The sequence below is a fragment of the Ammospiza caudacuta genome, chromosome 2 (assembly GCF_027887145.1).
Source record: "Ammospiza caudacuta isolate bAmmCau1 chromosome 2, bAmmCau1.pri, whole genome shotgun sequence".
Classification (NCBI taxonomy): domain Eukaryota; kingdom Metazoa; phylum Chordata; class Aves; order Passeriformes; family Passerellidae; genus Ammospiza; species Ammospiza caudacuta.
Genome location: NC_080594.1, coordinates 7,925,431 through 7,936,462, shown reverse-complemented (window position 1 = coordinate 7,936,462; position 11,032 = coordinate 7,925,431). Strand labels below are relative to the sequence as shown.

The following is an 11,032-nucleotide window of genomic DNA, read 5'->3' as shown; positions in this document are numbered from 1 at the left end:
ACCAAGACATGAACCATACTGAACAGAATTTGCCATTCTCTGTGCTGACAGTCAGCCGTGGTCAGGACCACAGGTCACAACACAATAACCACATCCAGGCTGGGAGGAGGCCTGGCAGAGGGAAGATGGATGCAATAGCGGTCAATAGCATTAAACACAGCACAGAGGGCTACCTGAAGAAGCATGGATGTAATCGACTGGCTTTTCTAAGGACAAATGAAAGTAATTCAGCAAAACAACAAGTTTTGCTTCAGTATTATGCCCTAGGTTGCCAGCAGATGACAGCAGGTCCTGGTGGCTGCCTCAATAGCTTCTAATCATGAAATACAACAAGTGAAGTAGGGCAGCAGCAAGGAAAAAAAAAATCAACAAAAACCAAACCACTCAACACACGGAGGCACTTACCTTCCCAAGGAATGAATTGAGAATAAAGAACAGAAAGAGTTAGATTCCAGTTTTTAGTTTCAGTCAAGTGCTTTTTTTGTTTACCTTGAATAAACCCTTTCTTGCTAGATTTGAGTGCTCAGGAGAGTGAAGTCAATCTTGGAAACTGAAGTCTTTTATGTACACACCCTGGGATAAAAAACTGCTGCTGGGTGCAGGAACCAAAGCTGCACTGGCCGATTGAGAATCTGAATCTGAAATCAAAAGACACTTTTATCATTCTCTATTTGCCCTCTATTACTTTTGCATGCTTTTTAGAACTTTAAAAAGATGAGAGTAAGTTTAGTATAATTTTTCCAGCATATGATTACTGGCATAGCAGTTATTTTTAAATTTATTGCAATGTCTGTGCCAGCTTTGTTTTGGTGCTTATATACAGTGATAAATATTGTGGGCCATTACTGGGACACTCTAGAGTGGCGAGGCTCCCTGCCACACCTAATTCTGGGCCTGGAGGGGTCCATATGAAATGGATAAAGAGTGGAATGATGCCAGTAAAACTCACTTTAGCTATGACATAAACCAAATGCAAAATCAGTGCTGTATGTAATCTTTAGAGAATTGTTTCTGTTGTGGCAAAAGCATGATGGTATATAGTAAATTACATTGATTTGTGGTTCAAGACAGCTCAAACCTCTGTTTCTTTTGTGTAATAATTTTGAATTCTGCTACTTGAAGGGATTAAACAGGAATTAATTAAAAATAATTTCAAACAACAAATCTTGGAGGTTTTCTGAATATAGTAGATGGTCTTTTTAGAAAACAGGTTTGCTACAACAGCCACATTTGCAAGCTGTGAATAATGTTTACCATCAGTATTTCAGCAAGTTGTTTATCTATAGGCAACTAATCTGCAGTTTCCAAAGTAAAAATGCCCTTCTCAAGTTACATATTTTTCTCCCTTTTCTCTCTAACCTATCCTATTTTTTTTTTTTTTGCTATGGAAATTCATTTCTACTCTAAAGGACCACAAAATACTGCATTAGGTGAACAACTCAATTCACCTAGGCCCTGACTTAGAGCAGGCCATCCGTGACAACCCTAATAAATTGTGCATTAAATTGATTTAATTTATATTTGAGACATAATTTGTCCTGCAGAATGTTGTGTCTGCAGTTCACTCATGGTTTTATTTCATTTGCTGTTTTGTGGCTTGCATTGCTGCATATTTAGGAGAATAATTTCTGTTTTCCTGTCAGAAAAAAAGCAAACTAAAACAAACTAAAACAAAACCCTACTCAATTTCTTCTGAGATTGTTTTTCTGATCACTTTTACTGAGGGCAGCACAAATAGCTGAATTGAGAGGTCTTTTATAATTCTTTCCATACCAACCACTCCAGCACCTGAAGCCTTCCACTTACAGTTTTGCTCCATCCATAGAGCATATCCAGAAGGGCACTCAGTTGGTATAAAATGGAATTTACTATTGGCAACAAGAATTCCCCTATTAGCTGTGGTTGGTGCTAGTTCTGAATTTGTTTGCCACTGAATACTTGACATAGAATTAAAATAAAAAACAAAACCAAAAACTAAAACCAAAACACCCCAAAAAAAACCAAAAAAAAAATGAAACAACAAAACAACATGATATAGAAGAACATCTAAGGATTTTATCCTCTGATGATCCTGAAATTTAAAATATTCAAAATGCAGAGACACACATATATATTTTTTTTCTGTAAGTAACTTTTGCTACCATGGAGAGAAGGGAATCTATATATTTGACTGAAGAAGCTGCAAACCAACACACAACAGAAATCAGAAAACAGATTAAATCAGAAGTTCTTTAAAACTCAAGATAAATGTTAAAAAATCCTTAATTTGACTTGACACCACAAAGACAACATGCTACTAAAGAAAAAGTAATTTCAACCATAGGAAATGGCACTTTTTTTTTTTAAGAGTACAATGAAATTTCAATGGGATCTATTTTCTTTTTGAAGCAAAATTCTTAAAACACTGACTCTGAGCCTTGTATAATGTGAGCTTCCACAGAACATACCTATTACAAAATGTTCATGAGAGATCCTCCTCCAAGGCCTCACAGATCCTCACAGCTCTTATTTGCAGGCAATTAAAGGACAAATCATATATTTAAGGAATATAGGAGACCTGACACAACTGCTAACCTGTCCATTTACCATACCAAGGCATACAGATAGGTTAAACCAATTCCCAGTTCAGTTGCATTCTATAAACTTTAGATCAGTTATCATGGAAACATCAATAGATAAATAAAAGATTATCAGTTGGATGCTTTTGTAATCACAAGCCTGGCTCAAATCCGCTTTGAGATTTAGCCAAACGAAATACATTAATGCAAACTATGTATTTCAAATGAAGACGCATATCTGATTCCTAAACTTTTAAATTTAAGAAAGCCTTTTGCAAATGTACTATTTTATTGAGGATTATTTGCTTAAACAAATCTAATAACTTCAGCATTTTCTCCCATTTGCTAAATGAAGCCATAATAATGTAGGAAAGTATGAAGAGAGTGTAAGATTTTATTGTTACTGGTTTGGATTTCTCCTATTTTTCTTTAATGCCTTTTTAATGTGTGCATTAAGCCCATGTATCTGCACACACATACATATATAAGTACACACATAAACATTAAATATAAGAATTGAATCTCTGTGCTAACCAGTCGACCTTGTTTCCCCATGCAATTTGTTTCAGGTTCAGGAGGTAGGATAGAAATATGACGTATCCCAAATTTTAAATTTGGTTTAAATAAAGATAACATCCTGACTCAGAAGTCCCATTCCAATTTGATACCAATTCAGTTGCAGGTCCCCAGTTACAGGTATTTATTCTCTACATCCAACCACCAGCTATACCCAGCCACTTCCAAGGAAGTTGGGCTTTGGAAATTCTTGTGGTTGCTCTGGAAGACAAATGTCATAATAATGACCAACAGCACCAAACATTGATGCGTTACCAACACATTTCCAGCTGCCAAAGCAAAGCACAGCACCATGAGTGCTGCTATAGGGAAAGTTAACTCCATCCCAGCCAGAACCAAGATTGAAATGTACTTTCCCCTCTGAAATACATGGCTGGGTTCAGTGCTTTCCATTCGAAGCAAAAAGCTTCACAACGCTTTCATAAAGCTGCTGGCAGAGTTGAATTGAAAATGGTGCTTTACTTACTTGTGTTGGCACCTGTCTGCAGCTGAAACCTGGAACACGATAAATCCCTGAACCTTGCATGAGTAAGGGGGCAAAAAGGGGGCAAAAAGGGGGCAAAACGGGGGCAAAACGGGGGCAAAACGGGGGCAAAACGGGGGCAAAACGGGGGCAAAACGGGGGCAAAACGGGGGCAAAACGGGGACAAAAAGGAATCTTAGGGGAAAGTGAGGAGATAAAGTGAGAGGCAGAGCAAGGGAGTTCTGAAGACACACATTAAATATTATCTGATCTATATTTGCAAATGATTCTCATGAGTTCATCCATGTGGCAAATGCTGATGTGCTGCCTTTAAAGTTCCTCATGAATGCATTTTTTAATCTAAAGTAAAATCTCACACCAGCAAAGCTCTTATTTAGAGCATGAGAAAGTTTCTCTTTGTTCTAAAATAAAACTCATAGCCTCCCCCAAGAAACATTACCTCAAGAAATATTCATTTGTAAGAGATGGTTCAGGTGCTATAGAGCTTTCTGGCTGATTCAAGGTTGTGACAGTGCTCAGATATTGCAATGGTTCTGCATTGTATTCCAACAGATGAACGTGTTACTAAACCTGCATGAAAGGTAGAGTTGTTATTCAAGCTGCAATATCATTTTTTTGCTGCTTTGCTGGCATAAATAAGTAAAATCTCACAGTGTATGTCTATTTTTTTCCAGCCTTCCTTCAGACTACTTTTATTCCTAACACAATGAGGCAGACTTCAAGGAATGAAGGTGAGGGTGTTGCTGGAGGTCAGGAGAGGCACATGTACCTCTCAGACCCACCAGCATTACAGTGTGTGTCAGCACACACTCCTTTGGCTCCTTGGGTTTGATGCTCTTTTTTGTTGTTGTTAAAATATCTGCCTTCTGGTAAGCTTACAATTCTGCAAGGGTGTTGTTTGCAGGGTTTTTTTTATTTGAATTTTCTTCTGCCTTGACATTTATTTTCCAGCCCTTTGATGCCTCAGTATGTTGCCCCTTCCTTTTTCCCTGAGTTTCCATGCCTGTATACTTTGAGAGAAGTAGGTTTTATTTTTTGCTTCAATTCTTTTTATTTGAGTGCTTCTCACTTCCCACACACTTACAATTTTTATTGATTGTGCTCTTTTTGTTACCCACATTTCCACCATCCCAAAGCATTTCCCCCCCCCTTACAACAACTCATCAGCAAAACAAAACAGTAGCTTTCAGACCAAATTAGTGATTACACCAAATAATACAGGTGAGAGAAACTTATGCTGCATTGCATCAGGTCCCTTGAAAAAGGAACTCGTAAATAAAAGTTTAAGGGAAATTCTGGGTTAGGGAAAAGATTCAGGATAACAAAACATGATCCTTGATAGTTTCCTTATCAGTAGCTATGACAGACGTATTTTAGAACATTTTTAAAGCCTGCTAAGTAATCAGGACTGAATTGTTTTGCAAGCTGGGATAACTCCACTTCTGGGAGTGCTGAAACAACCAATATTTATATCTTCCTCCTCCATGAAACAATCTGTTGCAGACTTCCCCCAGTTCATCAACATCTTCCTAGGAGGGTATCTCTAAAAAGATATATTGAAAGGTTTTCCCTGAATTTTCTGTTGAGCAGGTGGGCTGTGGGATGGTTTTTGTTTTGTAGATATATTTTGGATTGTTTGCAAAAGCTGTTTGTTACCATGCCATCTGATGGACAATTTCTCAATGTGCCATCATGACTACAGCATCTGCTCTCACCACAATGTTTCTTCTAATATGAATCGGTCTAGGAGAAATTCATCACTGCAATGTATTATTCATGTTGATAAAAAAGGGTTGCAAACTATCTCAAAAGGTGAAATGGTGATATTGTCTGAAAAAATACCCTTTTACATCTCAATGCCCACATTTATCACTCTGTTTCCTGATATATCTTTTTCCCTAAAGAAATCAGCATGTGTCAGCCCTCCAGACTGAAGCAATGAATAGAAATTGTGTCACCATGTTCTGACAAAGATTCTTCAGGACTTGTTCTCCTTCATTTGGTGTAGCAGGATAGCTTAAGTGTGATTAACTTACCTTTAAATGCACAAAAGTTTATGGCACACAAGTATTAGTGCATTACCAGTGATTGCCAAAAAATTACACTGCAGGTGACCATCTGGGATAGTGGAGCCCCACAACAGCAATATGAAAATTCAGCATTTCTTCATTTCTTACTCCTAGTGATTTTTATTTTCTTTCAGAGAGAGGTTACAGTGTTTCATCACCTAATATTTTAATATCTGACAGCCTTCTAACATTTTGCCTGGGGCAGAGAGGAATAATTTACAGAATCACTTAGGTTGGAAGGGACCTTTTGAAATCATTAAGGACAAAAGTCCTTTGCTCAAGCAGGGTCAGATAGATCAGGGTGTCCAGCATAACAGGCAGCTGAGTTCTGAATATCCTCAAGGGTGGACACTCCACCACCTCTCTAGGCAATGTCTGACCAACCTCCCATTTGTAGTTTTTCTGTGCTCAGATGGAATTTCATGTGTTTTAAATTATGTCAATTACCTCCTGTTCTGTCACTGGGAGTCAGTGGGAAGACAATCTCTCCCTCATATCAGTTCACTACTGTCAGATATTTACCCACATTGCTAAGATCCCTCTGAGTGCTCTCCAGACTAAAGAATCTCAGCTCTCTGTTTCTTCTTAGAATTCCAATAGACTATTGGCCTTTCTAAAACCATTATATCTGGAATTTGTTAACAGCCCAAACAAATTTTTCTCCTACTAACAAGAACATCCTCAGCTATAAGCAATGACCTTAAAGCATTCAAATCCAAACCTTACAGCTGCATAGATAACCTTAAGAAAGATACAGTTCATAATATTTCTGTGTTACTAGATAAAGGGCGAAGTACTAAAAGAAGTCCATATCACTGCACACTGAACAACTGTGGCAGTTTTTACAGTGTTTTTACAATCAACTGTGAATGAATTTTAGATCCTAAATTCTGTGCTGACCTGCTGTAAGCAGCTCTGTGCTCAGACAGACCTGATGGAGTCTTCTGAAGCTGCTTTTAAAACCAGACCCACCATCCTTAAGAGATTGATGCTTGTAAATGTCACATCAGGCCCATCTGGAGAGAGCTTTGGAGAGCATGAGGTGTCCTGTGCATCCAACAGGGCACCTAAACCCTCTAGCACAGGGAGACTGCTCCTGGGGCTCTGCACAGGCACAGGGGCTGCCAGAACCACGACTCACAGCAAGCTCAGAGCATTTATAACTGCGTTAGACATCATCCATTAGGGATCTCCTCACATTCCACATAAAGAAAAAAAAATCTTTGTACTCTCACATGTAAAGAAACAAAACATACTCTTGACAACTATCACCATTTTATCACGAGTCTCAAGGTGTCTGATTTTCTTAAAAACCACAAGTCTCTGAAAGAGGTATTTTATGAATGCTTCCATTCCCGCCATCTCTCTATGCATGCATACATAAATACATAAAAGTAGAGCAATATATACACACACATAAGAAAGTTTCTTATGTGCACACGCAAGTGTGTACATATATATTTATGTACTGCATATATATGTTTTTATATAGTGTATATAGTTATATATACTTTATATATAAAAATTATAGATAATTTTATATATAAAATTATAGATATAATTATACATATAAAATTTTATATATAAAATTAAAGATATAATTATACATATAAAATTTTACATATTATTATAGATATTAAATAATATATATAGTGATATATAATTATATATATGAATTATATATATTTATATATTTTTATATATTTATATATAATTATATAAATATAATATACAAATATAAGATACATAATTATATCTTATATTTTTGTATAATTATATGTAAATATATGTAATTATATAATTTTATATATTTATCTATTTTAAAAGATATGTTGCATATACACACACACATACATATATATATGTATATATATATATATATATATATATATATACATATATATATGCACTTTCACATCCATATATTCATATTTTACTAATCCTTCCTAAGTAAGGAAGCAAGTTTGGAAAGTCATGACTCAAGGTCAGCCTTGCAGCCCAAAACCAGAGCCAAATAAATGGAAAAAAACATAGCGGTAATCTGCTTATTGCTATTTTTAACAATTCACCCTTTTTCTGTCCCCACAGGATCCAACAGGCTTTCCAATTTGGAACTTGAACTAGGGAAAATGTTAATTAACAATGGTGCCCTCAGTTGTTAGCTCGCTCTCAGCACACTGTGACACGTTGCAGTTCACACGCCCTTGTTTAAGCAGATTTTCAGACTCTATTTTCTTGCTTAAACTAAACCAACTCTCACAAAATGGACACGCTTCTCACAATGAAAATAACGTTAATGTGATGACAAGGAAATGGCAGAGGTGACAGTTCTCCTACTCCTAGTAACTGACAAGATTTTTCTCAATCATTCTAGAAGGCAACAATGATGTAATCAACGAAGTCTGTAGTCATGTGATTTTAACCCTGGTCTTGCCTAAATTTAATAATAAATGTTCAGAGGCCTCTTCTTAAGAGCAAAAGGCAAAAATCTTGCATGATGGAAATGGCTGAAATACAAAGAAAATAATATGGCAACAAACTATGAAGCATTCTCTTTTTTCAGCATATACTGGTGAAAATACTGCAAAATATTGCTGATTTTTATAAGTTTGCTATACAATTGGCTGAAATTGCTAGTTTCTAACACATCTCAGTTTATAGTATTTACTAGATGCTGTTTCAGTATTGAAGTACATTAAGAGCCACTGCTTCTTGAGGCACTAAAGAGAGTAAAATATATTCTTCATGGTGACTTCTTCAACAAAAATAATGTTCTATGGAAAAAACTTTGCAAATGAAACCACTGATGGAATGGCTGCTACTACTAAAATAAAAAAAGTTCCCAGAGTAAGGTTACAAAAAGACCACCTCTCATAGAATTCACTCACCACATAATTTATAGAGAAATTGCTGCAGCAAACAAATAATAGCCAGAAATGCACAAAATTCTACAGTATGCCACCAGTGTGGTGAATTTTAGCAAGAGATGTAAATAACACAAACTTTACAATATTTGTATTGAGGTGGGGAGTGACCATGAAAATCTTTTGCACCATACATTGGTTTGCCTGTCATCTCACATCAAAGTGCTTAAAAGAGTTGTCAAAATTAAAGATAAGTTATTCATTTTTTCTTCTAAAAAGGACAAGTGTTCTGCATTTGCTGAGCTTTTCTGTGCTGACAAGTGGTTATCAGCAGATTGCTACATGGCAGATATAAAAAAAAAAAAACAAAAACCAGACTTAATGTGTACCTTCAAGGTAAAGGTGATGCCTTAACAATGAGTGAAAAATTAACTGCTTTTCCAAAAAACTTCATGCTATGGAGAGAGCATTTTGACAAGTGAAGTTTGGAAATAATTCCATTGTTAAGGGATTTTATTGCTGAAAAGAGTGCGTCGTTTATGAAAATTCTCATATCTGTATACATAAAAAAGCTGGAAACAATTTTCTACAAGTTTAAAGTTTCTCAAAGAGAAAAGTGTCAAAAGGTCTTGAAGCCATTTGTTAAAAATATGAAAATGCAGTACCTTTCAAATAAATTGCAAAAAAACTGAATTACATTGTGGTGGATAAACATTTACTAGATGAAATTTATAATGAACTTGATTAATTTTTGAATGAGATTGAAAAATGAGTGTCATTATTTAGCAAGCATGGAAAAATGATGCATCCATGCATTTCTGAGCTATCTTTTCTCAGCTATGGCAGTCATTAAAAAATATCAAAATTTAGAAACAGAGTTTCAAATTGCTCCAGCAAGATGTTACACCAGAATTCAAAAAAATAATTAAGCATATTAAGCCATATTGTTTACAATACTGATTATTAAATATTTTTCAATTAGTTTTTTTGCACTGTTAATAGAATCATTAATATATCCTTAATCTTTACCTCGTGTCTTTTAAACTTCTGTTTTTGAGTTGTGCTTATAATATACATAATTATTGCTATTAGATACACGTATAATATATAAATAACTAAGAAAATATATATATATGCAACCAGGGTGTATGTTTAAAGATATTTTACTGATAGAGGAATATGATCAAAAATGTTGTGAGACCACTGCTACAGTCCTATAGTAGTACTCATCACCCCTATATTATTTTACTGTTAACTTAGACTTTAGTGTATATAGTAGCTGTTTTTTAATTATTTTCTTACTGGCATATTTTTGGAGACTGAGCATTCCAAAATCTTCAATCATAAGAATCAGAAAGAAAATTAGTGGTTTTAATATTTAAATTAATTGTGTATGAGGTTTGCATCTTTTTGATCTTGATTTTTTACACACCTTCCCTGACCAAAATCCCAAACCAATCCTCAAAAACAACCATCCTACTTTTCCCAAAAAGTCCCATGAAAACTCCTGAGGAATGACTCAGGGATTTTCAGGTTATCTATTTTCAGGTCTTGCCTGACACTGAGGTAAAGTTATATTTTGTCTTTATTTACAGTCCAAGTCATCATCCAGATTTATTTTTTTTCAAGTGTGAAACCTTCAATACAAGGTAGCTCAAGTGTCTGCTTGTATTTATGTTGTGTCTTCCAACTGAAAAGGTACTTTTATTTTTTGTTGGGTTTTTTGTTTGTTTTGAATTTGCTGACATCCAAAGAGATGATCCTTCTAAAACAATGCATAGAAGTGAGAATATAGAGAATACAACAAACCAAAACAGAGAGGAAAGCTGTGAAATATTTCAGGTAAGTAAAAGTAGTGATGAAATCATCTTGCTAAAAACAAGTGATGTTGCACAGAATGTTAGGAGATAAAAAGAACCTGGGCTATAAAAGAGGAACTTATTAAGGGAGTATTCCAAACTCCAAACCTCTGTAACATATTCTGTAAAAAGACCAAGAACTATTAAGAAATTCTTTGTTGAAGAGTTGCATATTCAAAAGATTTCTGCTATTACACATTGATAAGTTGTAACATATCAGAGCACTTCAGGGAAGAGAAAAAAAAAAGAGACCTATTCAATATACTAGAGATGATAAAATAAGGAAAAAAATTAAAAAGGGGACATCTAAACACTGTGTATTTTTTTCCTCGGGGTTCTCAGTTATAAAATAAATAATTGATTTTTTTTTCTCTTAGGTAAATCAGTATAAACTAACAATGATCCTTCAACATTTTATTTTTTCGCTGTTGTATTCTTCATTTAAGAAATTCAACTGATTCCACTTTTTTCACTGAGCTGTAGAGCTTGGCCTGTACAGCACAAGGAAGTACAAATGAGAGAGAGAGTAGTCAGTGAAATGTCAAGTTAATCAGTTAGGTTTTTTTATCTTGCTTATAATATGTGGCTTTAACCAGACATGCAATAGCACTTCACCACAAAG

At 35.2% G+C, this 11,032-nt stretch overlaps 1 long non-coding RNA gene across 1 annotated transcript in view; it reads right to left on the bottom strand.

Moving 5' to 3' along the window:
- Positions 1-502: 502 nt before the first annotated feature.
- LOC131554923 (uncharacterized) overlaps positions 503-11,032 on the bottom strand; it is a 63,932-nt gene continuing 53,402 nt past the window's right edge. The window contains exons 2-3 of the long non-coding RNA XR_009274477.1: positions 4,058-4,188; positions 503-638 (exon numbers count right to left, since the gene is read on the bottom strand). This is a non-coding gene — a long non-coding RNA (uncharacterized LOC131554923). The remainder of the gene's footprint in view (positions 639-4,057; positions 4,189-11,032) is intronic.